This window comes from Triticum aestivum, chromosome 3D, assembly GCF_018294505.1.
Source record: "Triticum aestivum cultivar Chinese Spring chromosome 3D, IWGSC CS RefSeq v2.1, whole genome shotgun sequence".
Classification (NCBI taxonomy): Eukaryota; Viridiplantae; Streptophyta; class Magnoliopsida; order Poales; family Poaceae; genus Triticum; species Triticum aestivum.
In genome coordinates, this window is record NC_057802.1 from 560,591,537 (window position 1) to 560,597,536 (window position 6,000).

A 6,000-nucleotide genomic window follows, 5' to 3' on the forward strand; every position below is an offset into this window, starting at 1 on the left:
GATTTGATTTTATTTAATGAGTAGCAACGGCAACGCGGCTGACAGGGCGATGGCGAGCAAGGCGGCGCGGGTGTGCGACGGCCGTCTGAAGTGATGGGCGGGGTGGTGCTGCGAGGTGATTGACAAGTTCGATAACTCCCTCGGTGCACTCCCAAGCCTCATTGCGAGGAGGCACGAGCGGATGCATATGCGGCCCACGTTACAGCTACTCCCTCGGGCTGCCGGAGCTGCCCCGCGAGAGAGGCACGGCGACGGCGACGAACCTGGTTCAGGCGCATGGTGCGGAACCCCTAATCGCAGGCCAAGAGCGTCGGGCAGCTTGTCGGCCCGGAAGTGTCCGGCGTCGACTCGCCCGAGGAGCAGAAGGGTGAATGGAAGACTTATCAACTGCTCATCTTCGATCCCGCGGTCGTAGAGCTCTGCTCAACGCCACCGGCCTTGTAATCACAAGGTGAGTTGATGCAATAGAGACAATCACAGGGGACCATATGTGCTTGTGGCCATCAGCAAGCGTCTCGCGTGCGCACTTGTGTTACGAGAGCAAGCAGTGATCTGATTGTTGCATATGTGCATGACGTGATTGTCTATCCGGCCGGCGGAGCTTTTCTACATCGTTGTGTCCTGTCTACGTGAGGGAAATTCCAGCTTGGTGCACGAACCGAGGCCGTCAGCTTTGCTTCGTCGGCGGCCGTGGCTTGTCGCCGAAAAGTACAGGATGGCTTGCCGGCGTGGACTGGGCAAGAGATGATGGGAGGAAAGGTTGGCCATGGCGGGGAAGAAACCTGACCGCGCGATTGATAAATATTGAAGTACCCAAAATGCCCTAACTAGTAAATATACTACCCAAAACCTGGTGTAGTATGGACTCATCTGGGCTCTCCAAACCATAGAAACGAACGGCCCAAATTGACTTGATGCACTGTAAAAAGTCTCTTTTAAAAAGTCGCCGCCTGCCCGCCCATGCCGGGATGCGCTGTACGTATACGTATACGGCGGTGTTTTTTTATGCCGCGGTGTGACTCGCACCGTGGTACGGGGTCAACAAACCAATCACGCGGCGGTTTCCGTTCAGGGCGCACATGCCGCCTCCCCTTGACTGTCGCGCGCCGCTTCCCCTCGACTGCCGCGCGGGCCGGTTGACCCCTACCAACAGCCGTGCCACCTCCCTTGCCAGCGGTCGGCTACTGCCGCCGCACCCTCGGATCCCGCGCTCTCGCTGCCTCCCGGCCTTTCGTGCCGCCTCGGCTGCTGTGTCCCGCCCCGTCCCGTCGAATGCCACCGCATTAACGCCGCCGCCCCCGTCCCATCGCATGCCGCCGCATTAACGCTACTGGCGCCCCTGCCCGCCTATAAATCGGGTGCCCAGCTGTCTCCAGCCGCACCCACCATCAACACCCTCTCCACTGCTCCTGCCTCCTCGATCCCCAGCCGCCCTTCTCTCACGTCGACCGCGTCGTAGTAGCCATGTCGAGATGCGACTCCGACGATGGCACGACAACGGGAATCTGGCCATTGAGCGTCACGCTGGGCCAGACGGAGGATCTGTCCCGGTTTAGCCTCTATGTCCCGCCGTTGGAGAAGGTGTCGCGGCCGTGGCGGATCTCCATCGAAGTCTTGGCAAAGCAAGGCCCGCCGGCGACCGAAGAGGAGCTCCGCGCTCACCTTGGCGGCCGGTGGAACATCAAAACCCGGTGGCGGTTTTGGAGGGGCAAAAATTATGCCAACGTGATCACGACCTTCAAGCGGGCCGCAAGAGGGGTGATCCCCTTCCCCACCATCGCCGAAGCTAGTCCATCCCGCGCCCGTGCCCCGTCCCCGCCCCCTGCCCGAGCAGGTGTTGCAATCCCGCTGGAGTAGGCGGCGCTGCAGTAGGATGGCGACCCCAAGGACACGCCAGGCTTGCTGGTGGCGCTGGCCAGCTTAGCGGAGGAGGCCGTGGCAGCAGCGCAGGCAGCGACGGCTGTGGTGGCCGCGGAGGATGATGAGGACTGGGACCTCAGCCACGACGCGGCGGTTATCGACCTTGTCGTTAGTGACGACGACGAGGAGTAGATTAGGTTTTTTATGTCTTAATTCAAATTCCATTGAATCGTTGTAAAAATGAATGGAATTTGAAATGTTTGTCTAAAGGTTGTTTGAATTGGCTTTTAAAATATTTGAAAACATTGCCGACCGGCCGATTAGATTAAATTATTGGAATATGTGAAGTAGTTAAAAAAATTGCCCGATGCCGGTTTTTTAATAAAAAGAACCGGAACGTTCCCTCCTACTCGAACGGTCTCCTCTAAAGATGGTAAATATTTGGTCCTCTTTAGAATGACACCAAATTTGGTCAGCAAGTGGGCATGCCCATTCCAGTAGTCCCCCCAAATTTGAACGAATTCCGGGAACAGACACACGTTGCGTAACGTTCGGGCAGTATTTTAGGGTTTTCTTGCCGGAAAATTCTAGAAAATGCATGGAATGTCAGAAAGCAACAAAACTTGGCATCGATGCTTCTCATGATGATACAAGGCTGTAGAAATTTTGTGGTTCATTTAAAGGATGTCGGAAAAAGCGTCATTTCAGACGGATCCTTTCCTCCTACCCGAACGGCCTCCTAGGAACATGGTAAACTTTTGGTCGTCTTCAGAATGATGCCAAATTTGGCCAGAAAGTGGGCATGCCCATTCTAGTAGTCCACGGAATTTCTTGAAAGACGCACGTTGTCTCACATCTGGGCAGTGTTTTAGGGCTTTCTCGCCAAAAAACCCTAGAAAATGCATGGAATCACAGAAAGCAATGAAACTTGGCATGGATGCTTCTCATGATGATAAAAGGCTGTAGAAAAATTTGGGTTCATTTTCAGGATGTTGGAAAAAAATGTCCTTTCAAACAGACCGCCCTTCCCTCCTACCTGAACGACCTCCAGTGAACGTGGTAATTTTTTTGTCATCTTGAGAATGACACCAAATTTGGCCAACAACTGGGCATTCCCACTCCAGTAATCCATGCAAAATTTGAACAAATTCTAGGAACAGATGCACGTTGCGTCACGTCCGGACAGTATTTTAGGGTTTTCTCGACGGAAACACTCTAGAAAATGAAAGGAATGTCAGAAAGCTATGAAACTTGGCATGGATGCTTCTCATGATGATTCAAGGCCGTAGAAAAATTTTGGGTCCATTTGAAGGATGTCGAAAAAAGTTTGCAATCATTTGGTGGAGGTGGAGAGAAAGTGCTTCTACATGGTGTTTGTCCTGGCATGCATGAAATGACACCAAATTTTGCCATCATCTGGGCATGTCCATTGTACTACTCCATGCAAGATTTGAACAAATTTGGACACTAAACACACGTTGCTTCATGTACATGCAATGTTTTAGGTCATTTTCACCGAGAAAACCCTAGAAAATGCATATAATGTCGGAAACTAACAAAAAAAATTCATGCACAACTACCAAGATGATGCCAATGTGTGGAAAAATTTTGGGCTCATTTGGTGGAGGTGGAAAGAACGTGCTATGAAACTTGCCCTGCCGGCATACCCGAACGGTCCTGCTTGTACATGGTGTGTTTCTTGTCATGCATGAAATGACACCAATTTTTGCCAACATGTGGGCATGCCCATGGAAGGCCCCCACGCAAAATTTGAACAAATTCAAACACCGAACGCATGTTGCATTATGTCCGGGCAGTGTTTTAGGGGTTTTCCCCGGAAAGATCATAGAAAATGCACAGAATGTTAGAAATCAACGAGAATTTGCATGCATGATTTCCATGATCATAGTAGGGTGTGGAAAAAGTTTGGGCTCTTTTGGTGTAGGTGAAAAAAACAACTTCTTTCAGACTTGCCCTCCGGTAGACCCGCACGGTCTTGATTGTACATGGTGTTTGTGCTGGCATGCATGAAATGACACAAAATTTTGCCAGCATGTGGGCATGCCCATGGAAGGCCCCAAGCAAAATTTGAACAAATTCGCACACCAAATGCATGTTCATCACATTGGCAGTGTTTTAGGGTTTCCCCAAGAAAATCATAGAAAATGCACAGAACGTCGGAAATCACGAGAATTTGCATGCATGATTGCCATGGTCATGGGAGGGTGTGTAAAAAGTTTGGGCTTTTGGTGGAGGTAAAAAAACTTTGAACAATTACATGAAATAATGTCCTGGTTGTACATGGTGCTTGTGCTGGCATGCATGAAACGACACCAAATTTTGCCAGCATGTGAGCATTGCCCATGGAAGGCCCCCTCGATTGGTCTAGCCTAGTAGACGCCAACTTTGACTTAGGGTTATAAAAAGTGGCAACATATTTTGAGTGGGTCTCCCCAATAACAAATATATCACGTTCTTGTTTATGCGACTCTCGCCACAAAACTTCTCAATGTTCTGGTGCTAGGACTCCATCGAGCCTGCAACTTTTGAAGTTTCAAAATGCCCGACAAAAAACACTTGTAAATAAGGATGTACGTTACATGTTTGTAAATTCTCATGATGAAATATTTAAGGGCTTATTTGGATTGAGGAATTCAAAAAATAGAGGAATCAAAAAAATTCATACGTTTCAAATCCAAATAATCCCTAAGATGTGAGCTACACAGAGAGCAAAATCATGTGTGTTTACAGTGAATTGAGCACAAGCACACACGAGTAGGAGTGTTGTGTCATCCGTTGCCACGGGAGGCCCTTCGCTCGAACGCACCGCTCAGGATGCCCTGCCCCCCCCCCCCCCCCCCCCCCCCCCCCGCCGCCGCCCAAATCAGGATGAGCTTTGCCCGGTGAAGGCAATTGGGGAGGGACGACTCCTCTTGTGGGGGTGAGCCAATGACCCAGTGACCCTTGGGGAGGGTGACACGTCGTTTTCGCTGTCTTTTGACCTCCCGACGAAGATCAAATGACTCATGGTGTTGACCGGTAAATACTACTTTTCACTCACAAGTCAAATACCTAATTTTCGTAGTGCGTTAGTCATGTGTTTCATGTTTTCACCCAATCCATTGATCCTCATAGTGCTATCCCATGTAGCTTCCTCTAGACCATTCTCTCGCTGAGATGAACTCAAGGCATTTTTTGGCGCACCTTTTGATGGAATCGGTCTTCGCCTAGAGTGATGTCAGACCTCAACATCATTTCTTCTGTACTGTGGCCTCTATGTTGTGCAAATAGAAAAGTAGTTTGCATTGCTCAGTTGAGTGGTCGAAGCACAAATCAAGCGAACTCAAGAGCCGCAAAACTAATTCTCTACTTGATGAAGAATAGGAGGGTAAATGTGCCGAGAAAGGATCGAATGTAATTGAGAGGGTTAGCGCTATCATCAAGCAGGGTCAAAAATTTCAACGAAATTTCAGTGAAATTTTCGAAATTTCACATATTTCAGTGTGGTCCGAAATATTTTTAACCTCGAAATTTTGAGTTAGATCCAAACTAATTTCAAAATAGATTTAAATTATGTTAGAATTCATTAAAAATAAGTGAAATTTAAAATAAAAAATTTGAAATAATTTCCGAAATTTCGCATATTTCAGTGAGGTCCGAAATTATTGTGTTTCTGAAATAAAAAACCTTGTCATCAACAACCATAGAAAGGATTGATCAAGGCTGCGTGCATTTGGGAAAAGAGGGAAGGATGCGGGCGCTTGTACATATCTTCTTAGTCATTTTGGTAAATTTATCACCTTATTTGTAGTCTCATGATTAAATAATAGTGAAGTGTGTATTGACGATGGCACTTCTGTGTAAAATGGTCTAAGGGGCCATGACTGCACAAAAACACTGCTAGGTGCGAGTTGAAGGTCTAAAGTACCGGAAAAGTATAGAAGAATTGAAATTTGTAGTTCAACAGAAGTTGAGAGGTGAAATCTATACTATTTCATCGGGAAAAAAGGGCCGACTATACGTAAGTCGTCTGAAAATTAATTTTGGGAAAGTCGGTTTTCTGGGCCTTTAGATTAAGATCCAACGACTGTCCTTCTATTTCTTCTTCATCTTTCTTCTTCTCCAATCGTCCCTCCTCGC